This window comes from Cebus imitator, unplaced genomic scaffold, assembly GCF_001604975.1.
Source record: "Cebus imitator isolate Cc_AM_T3 unplaced genomic scaffold, Cebus_imitator-1.0 Scaffold848, whole genome shotgun sequence".
Taxonomy (NCBI): Eukaryota; Metazoa; Chordata; class Mammalia; order Primates; family Cebidae; genus Cebus; species Cebus imitator.
The window spans coordinates 119,980-131,913 of NW_016108163.1; the positions used below are offsets into that span (position 1 = coordinate 119,980).

Consider the following 11,934-nt stretch of genomic DNA (forward strand, 5'->3'; position numbering starts at 1 on the left):
TGGTGGTCAAGGAAAAAGCACATTTCTTTTGCTCTTTTAGATGTTGCCCTTTGATGTAACTGTAGTACATTCAAGTGGACTTGTCCACTAGGAGGACTCAGGAGAGAAGCCAGGCCTGGAGATAAAGATCCAGTTGTCATCGTCATGGAGATTGTCAAGGAGGAGAATGATGGCAACATGAGGAAGAGGCTGCTGATGGTCTTGGAAATCGCTTAGTGGTCTCAGCTTCTGCCTGCAGCCACTTCGGGGGTGCTTTCTGGTCAGGCACCTTCTGGAAATTTTTGTTTTTACTGAATTGAGAGTTTACACCTTCACCTTCAATTTGCCGTTTAACACCTTTAGCATGAGCAGGGTGATTAAATTACCCTGTGGATTCAAACCACAGTGGCATGCGTCCACAGCCATTCTCTCAGAGCTTCCCTGAGGCATACACAGTTTTCTTGGCTAAATACTCCGGCCCTGTGCCCATATTTGTTATTTTCAAGGGTTCTTGTTCCCCTTAATGCTTTTAAGAAGTAGTAGTATCTTAGGCTGGGCGTGGTGGCTCACGCCTCTAATCCCAATACTTCAGGAGGCCGAAGTGGGTGGATCACAAGGTCAGGAGTTTGAGGCCAGCCTAGCCAATATTGTGAAACCTCATCTCAACTAAAAAAGAATACAAAAATTAGCTGGGCATGGTGGCGGGCACCTGTAGTCCCAGCTACTCTGGAGGCTGAGGCAGGAGAATCACTTGAACCTGGGAGATGGAGGTTGCAGTGAGCCGAGAACCAGCCTGAGGCACTGAGTGAGACTCCATCTTGAAATGATGACGATAATGGTAATAGAATAGTATCTTATTATGCTCATATATACAGAATGCTGTCCTATTTCCCTGAGAATAATAATGATAGGTTTTTGAGGTTTGTTTTTGTTTTTTGTTCCTGTTCCCTATTTATCTCTATTTCTACCAGGCTCTCTTCTTTCATTTGTTTGCTTTAGGACATAGCTTTTCTCCAATTTCTGGTGGCACTTAGCAGTTCAGTCAGATTTAGGAGGTAGACCCCAAACCCTAATTAGTACTATGGGCATGCTATGCCAATAAATAGGCCTCATTTTAGAATGTGCATGAGTCATTTCAGTCCAGACCCTTGATATGTCCATATCTATGGATCAGTTTTCTTATGATGGTCCATTTCCTTGGGGAGCAGGGTCTTTCAGTCTCAATCTTCTGCATGTTTAGGGCTAGAGGTAGTGACAGCCTAGCTATCCATTTCTTCTGAAACAGAAAGGGAGCTCAGGTGTCCATCTCCCAATTTTCCACATGCACTTCACTCCCAATTTCAGTTATACTTGGTATCCTTAAGTTGAGACCATCTCTGGAGCCTTTTCCTTTCCCCAGAATAAACCTCCCATCTTCCATATCTGTGAAGGAGGGGCAGTACGGACGAATGAGCCTGAGGTTACATGGTTCTTCCAACTCTTAAGCCTTTCCAAGAATCTGTGATACCAACTTTATTATTGTTGGCTTCCCACCTTGCAAACAGCTAAGTTTCAGCTTGGTCCACTCCAATTCAATTACTATTTATCCAACTCTCTTCTGTCTCCAAAATTTTGTTGATAACTGTGGTATCCACCTAAATTCATGTCTCCTCTTCCATAGTACAGTGTTGTACGTGGGAATAAGCTACCCAGCCAAAGTCTGTGCTTACCAAGACTCCTTATACCTCAGTGAGGCCATATGATTAGTTATAATAAATAAATCATGAATGCAAGTAGCATGTTTTTCTGCAAGCCTTTAAGAAATGTGCACTTTCCCAAGCTCTAGGGGATAATAGATCCATAAGTTGGAAGGGGCCTGGAGCCTTGAATCAACTCAAGGACAAAAACCAGTTTCCTCTTTCTTTGCTGACACAAAAATCTGCAATGGACTGTTACATTGGTAAGACATAAATCTCCACTGCATCAAACTACTTAATTTGGGAAGCAAACAATGTTTTTTACTCTCTGTTATTTGCTCTCATGCTCTCTTCATCACTGTAGGTTCGCACATTTTTTAATTGCTTTTATTGTCAACTTATGGGCATCTTAAGAAAGCAAAAATAAAGTCCTGGGTTTCACCACCATTTTAACCAGGAATCCCCCTGAACAATGTGACCACTTGAGCCAAATGTTCGACCACGGAGTAACATAAAAGTGCTTGTATCTAGGGACTACTTTTTCCTTGTTCCCGCAATAAAACACGATTTCTGCCCCTTCAGTTTTTTGTTTATTTGTTTGTTTTTGAGGCAGAGTTTTTCTCCTGTTGCCCAGGCTAGAGTGCAATGGCACGATCTCGCCTCACTGGAACCTCCACCTCCTGGGCCGTGTCAGTTTCTTCATTCCAGGATTTGATGTCAGAAGGATGGAGGACTTGGACATCTACGTGATCTTTTTGACCATGCAAATAAGAGGCAGGTGCTAGACAACTGTATTCTCATTAACTTTTAATGAGTATTGTAAATTTTGTGTCATTGAATCTATCCTCTGGGCCTTAAAGTAACTGTGGCTTTGAGGTTTCAGAATTGACTGGTTTTTTAAAATCAGAGCTGCTGGTCGCACAAGTGAGGAAAGTCAAGAGGGTCCATAGCGGTTCAGGAGGACTGGCAGGTGGGTCCCACCGCAGCTTCGCCCCCAGAGCCAGGTAGGGGCGGAAAACGCAACGGCAGCCTCTCCCCTCACCCCGTTGAGGAATCGAACCCGGGTCTCCTGCGTGACAGGTGAGGATACTCACCACTAAACTAGGAAGGAAGAACTGAACTGTAATGGCTTTGATTGCCTCTAATAAACTTAAGTACTCTTGTCCACTTTTTTAAAGTCTGTTTTGTATTCTACTAAATTGATTATACTTGGCGAATTTACACCTTAACCTGCCACCTGAGCCGGAACGACCGGGTCTGTCAGGACAGCCTGCTCTTTTGATTGTGATGGTATCTGACAGTATTTCTAGTCACTTGCAAGCAGCAAGACCGGGCTACCAAAGCAGTTGAACCACTGATTCCACAGAAACTGATAATTGACCAAAGACTTGGACCCTCTGACTAGGACTAAATTTCCATGAAGAGGAAAGCACTATCAAGACTTGTAACAAGTATAGGCTTCAAGAGGGTTTGGAGAGCAGGGAAACTAGGAGGCGTCACAGAGAACGGTGCGGAGGTTCTGCTAAAGGGAAAATGATTAGGGAACTACTTATTAAGGGATCCATAATCTTAACGAAAGTGGTAGGTATTCAGTAACTTCTAACCTCCATTGTTGGGAGGTTTCAGGATCAGGAAAGTACCAAACAAGTTCAGGTCCCAACAGGTAAGTGGATTTAAATTACTTTCTTCCAAACGTTTCCTATTATCTAAAACCAGGAATCCGTAGTCGGCAGGATTCGAACCTGCGCGGGGAGACCCCAATGGATTTCTAGTCCATCGCCTTAACCACTCGGCCACGACTACACGGCCCTGTTATCCTTTTTGTCACATTATAGACATGAAGGAATGCAAATCAGCATAAATACTGTCTAAGTACAAGACAATTGGTTTTGTGATTGGAACACAAACTTTCAGGTACAACAACAGTTTGGTTAAAAAAAAAAAAAAAGTCAACCTCCTGTGCCACCTGGATAAGAGCACTGGATGAGAGCCCTCCCGCGTGAGCATGACCATCATCAGCGTTCCAAGCGAACAATACAAACTTCACTGTAGTAAAGAGTGAGCGAGCTCCCGTCGGAGCCGGGAAGTGGGCTGTGGTCTCAGCTCTGGTGGTGAAGTCTGCACCTGGAACTAAACTTTGCTTATTATGAAGTGGAGTGAGACCCTAACTTATGGCCCCCACTCATCCAATGCCTTTGGACAGCCCATCTTCCAATAGTTCTGGACACTCGTAGGTAGCTGAAGACTGCCTAACTTTTATGAAATCAGCACTTTGATCAAAGTGGAAGCAGGGCAAAAACAGCTGGTGATTTACCTGATTTACATGGTTACAATGTAAGGGAATGGTGTGATGCACTCCTATCACGGGGTGCCATGCAGCTGTTAAAGAATTAGATTCTTATCGTTTTACTTGGAAAATGTGTGTAAACTTTAATACACAAAATAGCAAACATATATAGTTCTATGTATAATGAATGAAGCCCCAAATTAGTCCATTAAAAATAAAATGTAGATTTTGATTACTTTTGTATGCTTTACATTTGTCATAAAAACAATCTCTGCATTATTTATGTAATAGGAAAATTTAAAATGGAAAAACAGGTTAAAATATGCCATTGCATACTTAATGCATTAAAAAACTGTGTAAGGACAAAAAATTAATACTAATTTATCTGAGGTGCTGGAATCATAGCTTCTCATCGTTTTCTTCTTTCAGCTCTTCTCTCAAATTTTCAGGCAAAGTATATGTATTTATTTGTATTTGTATTTAAAGTGTTCTCACACTTCCTTAAGACTACAAGATGATTGTAATAACTTGTTATCTGCCTGAAGAAATAAGGAGTGGTGTGACATGGATATTCGTCCCTTTGGCTAAGATCAAGTGAAAATAATGCTACTATCTATTCTAAATTTCACATTTTAGAAAATGCCTTCATGACCTCATTTAACTCTCAGGACAGTTCCATGAGGTGCTGCCACCCACTTTTACAATAAGAAAAATGTCCAGGTAAGAGAAGTTTTTACATTCACAGGGCTACTGAGTATTCATATCAAGGCATCTTACTCTGCATCTATTACTCTTTCCTTATAGAGATGGAAAATGACACGTTTAAGAACAGAAAAGCACAGTCCCCTCAGCATTCAAGGGAAAAATCCCACTGGTCACAGCATAGCATCCTTTTTAAAAATTGCTGATTCAATTTGCTGACATTTGTTAAGAATTTTTTACACCTATTTTCATGAGGAACACTGGTTTGTATTTTTTTTTTTTCCTCCAACTGTGATCTGGTGTTTTTTCACTTTGCTTTTGCCGAGGCAGGGCTATTTTATTTTTTAATTTTTACAGTAGCTTATTTTATTGAGGTAAAATATATATGTATAATTTACCATCTTTACCATTTTTAAGTGTAAAGTTCAGTGGAAATAAATACATTTATGTTCTTTGTTTCCCTTCATCTTCCCCCCTCCCCAAGTTTTGATATCAACTAATATTCATTTCATGAAATGAGTAGGAAATAGTTCTCTACTTTTTTCTGGAAAAGTTTATGTAGACGTGATATTATTTCCTCTTTAAAGGTTTGATAGAATCTACCAATGAAGCCATCTAGTCTTGGAAATGCAGAGATGGGGTTTTGCCATGTTGACCAGGCTGGTCTCGAACTGGCCTCAAGCTATCCACCAACGTCGATCTCCCAAAGTGCTGAAATTATAGGCATGAGCCATCGTGCCCAGCCCTACTTTTCCAAGACATATTTGTGAACACAAAGATGAGAGACACCTTGTGAGTATAAATATTTGTTTTCTCCACAGGCACAATTACATGAAGAAAATGCGAGGCAGGGGGGTTCGAAGACAGGATAAGAGGCAGCAACACCAAGACGTGCGTTTTGCTTATGGAAAACATCGCTTCAGCCCGTAGTCGGCAGGATTCGAACCTGCGCGGGGAGACCCCAATGGATTTCTAGTCCATCGCCTTAACCACTCGGCCACGACTACAGCTACAAAGCCTCCGACCTTGATATATTGGTGGAATCACGTGCTAGGTGATGTGTGCAAACTTCTGTCTTTGGTGAGTTTGCTGGAAACGCTCAGGTGAAATGAGAATTCGAGGAAAAGAAGTCAGGATACTCTTAGTAATTGAGAGCACTGCAATTAGAGAGAGACCTCATCGCATAAGCATTAATTTCCAGGAAATATCCAGGCAGTTGAAAAACACCCAGCGAGCGCCTGCCTGCCCCGGGCCGGCCAGGTTTCTGTACTCGCCGCAGCGGGCACCAAACCTACCCGGTTCCCACGGGGAGTCCTGGCCGACTCTCCTCTAATCCGGGATGTTCGGACTTCTCGGAGCCCTAAGTTCCTCGGTGAATGACGGTGTTTCTAAGGGAGTCCAGGCACAGAATCGCTTCCCCTGATTTGTGTCGTAGGTGAAGGAAGCGAAAAATTATATGGAAAAGTCTCCTCTGTGTCCCTTCGTTGTGACATTGTTAAGCTTTTTAGGCTCAGAATTTGGTTTGACTTTTGGCTGATGCGGGGGCTTCCCACGTTGCTCTAAATTTAATCAAGCCAGCACGTTTTCTTTCTCCCTCTTACATTTCGACCTTAGTATCTCAGTAACAGTGATTTCCTAAGACCTGAGAGTGATTTGTCTACCCTGCTGAGAGAGTTTTAATCTAATTTTCTAAAGAAGAAAGAGAAGTGAGGAAGAGGAGGAAAGGCAGAGTGGGCAGAGGAGGAGACGAGAATGGTAACAGAGAGGTCTATTGTGACATCTAAACTAATGAAAGGAGACGGGTAAAGAGTGAAGGCAGGGTGAGGGGGAGCGAGGAAATACTGCTTTTCTATGGAAATACTAATAAAGTAATCTCTAAGAAGTCCCACGGTTTAACAAAGGGAGTCTGTTCTGAGGGTAGTATTAAGCTGAGTTTGGAGTAAGAGAACCAGATTCCATATTTAACTGAGCAGTCTGTTTTTTACACCTTCTTGTTAAAATGAGTATCAGTCAAGTTATGAAATGACTAAATACAAATTTAACGGAAAATGTAACTTGTGATAGAAGTGTTTCCATAGTCATATCATATCCCTTTTATTTGGTCTACACATTTTAACATGCGTATAACATTTTAATCAAATTCCTTCAGAACTCTAGTTTGAAGGAAGTTAAATCCTGAAGAAATAACAGACTTTTCATGCTTTAAAAAATCAGCAAAAAAGGAAATTTTCTGTGATTAATATTAATATGCACTGAATTTATTGAATCAATTCTTGTTTTACTTGGAATAAAATGAACAGAGATTTGCGATGGCTCCAATCTTTTTTAAAAATTTTCTCCTCATTCATATATGTGGACCAAAGCATGGCAGAATAGATTCAGGTAAAACAAATGAATCAGAGTTCACTTGTAGGAAAAAAAACTATTCTAGACATTTTAGTCCCAGACTAAAAACAGTCCAAAGTCCATCATCAATAGAAAACATAAATAGCTGTTTTTCATACAAAGGAATAGTAGAGCAACAGGGATATAGAATTTTCAATTACACACAAATTGGAAGAATCTCACAAACATAATGTTGAAGTGATGCCATTCACAACAGCATACATGCTTTTATTTATATATACTGTAGCTCGAAACGAGCTCAACAAATGTGTGGTGTTAGAATCAGGCAGATGATTGTCACACTCAGAAAGGCCACGAAGAGACTTGATAGAGATCTTGGGAACGGTTGTATTTCTCAGACTGAGTTCTGGGTTCATAGGTGTGTTCACTTTGTGAAAACTTATTGAGTCGTAGAACTATGATTTATATACATTTCTGCATCAATATTGTGTTATATTATATGTCAATCAGCAGTTTACTTAGGCAAGCTGGGGTGGCTCATGTATATAATCCTAGCACTTTGGGAGGCCAAGGTGGGAGTCCCAGACTAACCTGGGCAAGAGCCTGGGCAACAGAGCAAGACTCCCATCCCTACAAAAAATTGAATGAATTAAATTTATTTATTTGTTTATTTTATTTGAGATGGAGTCTTGCTCTGTTGCCCAGGCTGGAGTGTACTAGTGTGATCTCTGCCTCCTGGGTTCAGAGGATTCTTCTGCCTCAGCCCCATGAGTAACTGGAATTACAGGCATGCACCACCATGCCCAGTTAATTTTTGTATTTTTAGTAGAGGCGAGGTTTCGCCATGTTGGCCAGGCTGGTCTCAGATTCCTGACCTCAGGTGATCCACCCACCTCAGCCTCCCAAAGTGCTTGGATTATAGGCGTGAGCCTGGACAAATAATATTTTTTTTAAAAAAGTACCTTAGAATCAAAACCTCTCAAGCTATTTTAAATAAAAGTGGATTAATAAAGAATACAGAGGCTTACAAAATTTTTAGAAGAGAGGGATGGAGAAAGGTATCAGTTCTAATTTGATTCTGCAGGAATTACTGCCAAAATAACTTCAAAGAAATAGTCTCCATCGAGGGTGGTGTTGTTCCCAGAATCAAGAAAGTAGGAAATCAAGACGCTTCCACTAGAATTATTAACTTCAGGCAACTGTAGGCCGGCAGTCAGGAGGTTCTGCAACACTGGTGTTCCCTATAGGGCAGTAGTTCTCAAAATCTGGCATGACATCTAATTTATCATGACAGAAAGCAAGTCTGCCAGTGATTTGTGCCCAGGTCTTAATTTATAAAGACGACAGAGTAAAGACAAAGAGAGGTCAATTCCATTGAAAGGAAATCATTATGTTGTTCACAGTTTCCCTAGAAACGAGAGGCATAGCACACCATGCAGGGCCACAGTGGGAAGTGCCAGTGTCACCCAGGAGGCAGAAAGGATCGGAAGGAAGGCATAAATTACAGTCTTTAATGGGGTTTCCATGGGAAAGGCAGGGCAGATCAGGGTGAACAGTTTAGAATTGGCTAGTCTGAATAATTCTGGCAGGCTTTGGGTATCGAAGCTGTCCCTGGTTGTCTGATATTTGGCCCTTGGTTGATTTAGCACAGGGGAAATATTGGCTTAGTGTGTGAGAGTTAGATTAAAAAGGTCATTCAAAGTACGAGCTCTGGATAGCAGGAGATGTAAATAACTCTGGCTATAGTTTGGCCCCTCTGATCAATGGATGCCAAACAGACAACTACAGACTCCAAGAAAACACAGAGCAGTCAAAAGCAATTTACATTTCTAAACAAGTTGCTATATTCTGCTGCTGCTGGTCTGGAAACCATACTTTCAGAATTACATATTGCAGAGCACAGCATGTCTCCCAGATGTGAATGAACAAACTGCTGCTCCTTACATGGCATTCCTCTGCAGAAAATCCCAGTGAGTCCATGACAATGCTTGTGAGCACAAAACAAAAGAAACAGAAGGCCCCTTCTTTCCATATTTGAAAATCCTGAGGCAAAGCGTAAATAACACCCAGAACCCTAACTGCAAGAGTTGGAGAAATGTTGTTCTTTCTAGCCTCTAGTCTAGGAAGGCTCACTTGAAGGAGATGGAAATGAATGGTTACTGCCAATCTGCTATATATACCCTATACAGATGTTGAAGCTGAAATGTTCTGCCAAAACAGAGGGCCTTCCCAGAGGATTAAAAAATAATAAGTTAGTATTGCACTGAGGGGGAGCTTTCACTGTCCATGAAAGAGGACCCCAGTGTTAAGAGACCAGTATATTAGTCCATTTTCATGTAGCTGGTAAAGACATACCTGAGACTGGGTAATTTATAAAGAAAAAGAGATTTAATGAACTCACAGTTTCACGTGGCTAGGGAGGTCTCACAATCATGGTGGAAGGTGAAAGGCATGTTGTACATGGTGGCAGACAAGAGAGAATGAAAAACCAAGCGAAAGGGTTTCCCCTTATAAAACCATCAGATCTTGTAAGACTTACTCACTACCACAAGGACAGTACGGTGGAAACCGCCCACATGATTCAGTTTTCTCCTAAGGGGACCCTCCCACAATACGTGGGAATTATAGGAGCTACAATTCAAGATGAGATTTGGGTGGGGACACAGCCAAACTGTTACTAGTAGAGGGTCTTCACTGCAAGTTGTCCAGGTTCTTGGTGTTTTGTTTTGAACAAAGAAATGGACAAAATGCACAACAAAGCAACCTAAGAATGAAGCAACAAAATAACAAAACAGGGATTTACTGAAAATGAAAGTACACTCCACAGTGTGGGAGCGGCTCCAGTGGCGGCTCAAGGGCCCAGATACAGAATCTTCTTGGGGCCAAATACCTGCTAGAAGTTTCCCATTGGCCACTTGTTGCTCACCTCATGTTAATGAAGTTAGGGCCTGCAATCAGTCTGACTGCTTGCAGAAAGAAACCAAGTGGAGTTACAAAGGTCACACTCCTGTGCAAACATAAGGTGAAGTTACAAAGTTGCACTTCTATGTAAGCAAAAACTGGCCTGCAATCAGTCTGACTGGTTGCAGGGGGTTTGCAAAGGGAATTAGTCCTGGTCCTTCTGTTGCTTAGGCATGGAGGGTTAGGGTTTTCCTTTCAGTTTTGTTCTAGGAGGTCTGTGTGAACCGGCCTAGGTTCCCTGCCTTCAGACCCTGTTCTCCTGATGCAAAGCCATATCAACCAGCTTATCAGCCATTTCCCCATGAGACTCTATGCAGACTCCACCACGTGTTTTATGGTCTGTAGTTTTTTTTTTCCTTGATTTTAAGGAATTCTTAATATAGTCTAGATGTATTAGTCAGGGTTCCCTCAGAGGGACAGAACTAATAGGATATATAGAAATATAAAGGAGGGTTTATTAAGTATTAACTTAAATGATCACAAGGTCCCACAATATGCTGTCTGCAAGCTAAGGAGCAAGGAGAGCCAGTACCAAAACTGAAAGACCTGGAGTCTGATGTTAGAGGGTAGCAAGCATCCAGCACAGGAGAAAGATGTGGGCAGAGAGGCTAGTCCCGTCTAGTCCCTTCAAGTTTTTCTGCCTGCTTTATATTCACTGGTGGCTGATTAGATGGTGCCCACCCAATTAAAGGTGGGTCTGCTTTCCCCAGCCCACTGACTCAAATGTTAATCTCCTTTCCAACACCCTTACAGACACATCCAGCATCAGTATTGCATCCTTCAATCCAATCAAGTCGATGCTCAATATTAACTATCACACTAGACGTGAGTCCTTCATCGTAATATGTATCACAAATATCTTCTTCTATTCTGTGCTTTGCATTTTTACACTATTGATAGTGTCTCTGGATCACTGAAAGTTCTGAAGTCTAAAATAAAATAAATAAAAATATTTATAGTTATTGCTTTTTGTGCTTATTAAACAGGAAGTATTTGCCGACCCAAAGTTCATGAAGATCGTTCATTGTTTTCCTTTATAACTTTTATTGTTTAAACTTGAACATTTGAATCTCTAATCCACCTTGAATTTGTTTAGGGAATCATTTAAGGAAAAATATCAGTGCTCACATTGTCTTCCTTTGTATATCCACTTGATTCAGCACCACCTTTGGAAAAATCTCTCTTTCCCTTACTGAATTGCAACGTATGTAGTTTCACATGGGCAGATCCATTTTGTTTCATTGGTCTCTTTATCTTTATGTCAGTAACACTTTCTTAATCAGTGTATCTTCAGAATACAATAAATCTTGTTATGTGGTAGTGAAAGTCCTTCAGATTTCCTCTTCCTCTGCAAGACTTCCTTTCCACTTGGACATGTGTTTTAGAAACAACTTGTCAATTCTACCAAAAGTTCTGTTTCAATATTTTATTTCAATTACATTGAATCTGAGCCTTTCAATCAATGAATATATTATATCCCTTCATTTATTTTGATATTTTAAAAAATCTATGCACAGTGATTTGTAGCTATTAATGTACCACTCTTACATATTTTTATTACATTTATTATTGTATTTATTATTAGATTATTGATACTTTTCTTGATATTGTAAATGACATTTTAAAAAATCATTGTTTTTTCAATATATACATGTAACATATATTTGAATATTGGTTTGTGTACCCAGCAAACTTATTTTCACTTAATGATTCTAATAATTTGTAGATTTTAGAGATTTTTTCAAGTAGATAATTACATTATCTGGAAATGGTGGCAGTCCTATTTCTTCATTGACAATCTTAATATCTTTTAATACTTCGTCTTATTTAATGGCCTAAGATCCCCAATACAATGCTGAATAGCAGTGGTGATAGTGGTTGTGCTTGTCTTGATCCCAATATCTGTGAAAAGTGTTAAATACTTACTACAAATAGGATATTAAATGTAGGATTTGGGGCCAGGCGCAGCAGCTCACACCTGTT

At 40.6% G+C, this 11,934-nt stretch overlaps 1 protein-coding gene and 2 non-coding genes across 4 annotated transcripts in view; all 3 read right to left on the minus strand.

The window, feature by feature from the left end:
• The window catches only part of ZNF391 (zinc finger protein 391), a 109,857-nt gene that overhangs the window by 5,899 nt on the left and 92,024 nt on the right, over positions 1-11,934 (minus strand). For both annotated transcript variants that reach the window (XR_001822355.2, XR_005198642.1), the window contains one exon: positions 8,816-8,977. The gene's annotated coding sequence lies outside the window, so the exon portion shown is untranslated. The remainder of the gene's footprint in view (positions 1-8,815; positions 8,978-11,934) is intronic.
• Positions 3,377-3,458, minus strand: TRNAS-AGA. The gene has a single exon. It is a non-coding gene; the product is annotated as a tRNA-Ser (tRNA).
• On the minus strand, positions 5,570-5,651 carry TRNAS-AGA. Its single transcript has one exon. It is a non-coding gene; the product is annotated as a tRNA-Ser (tRNA).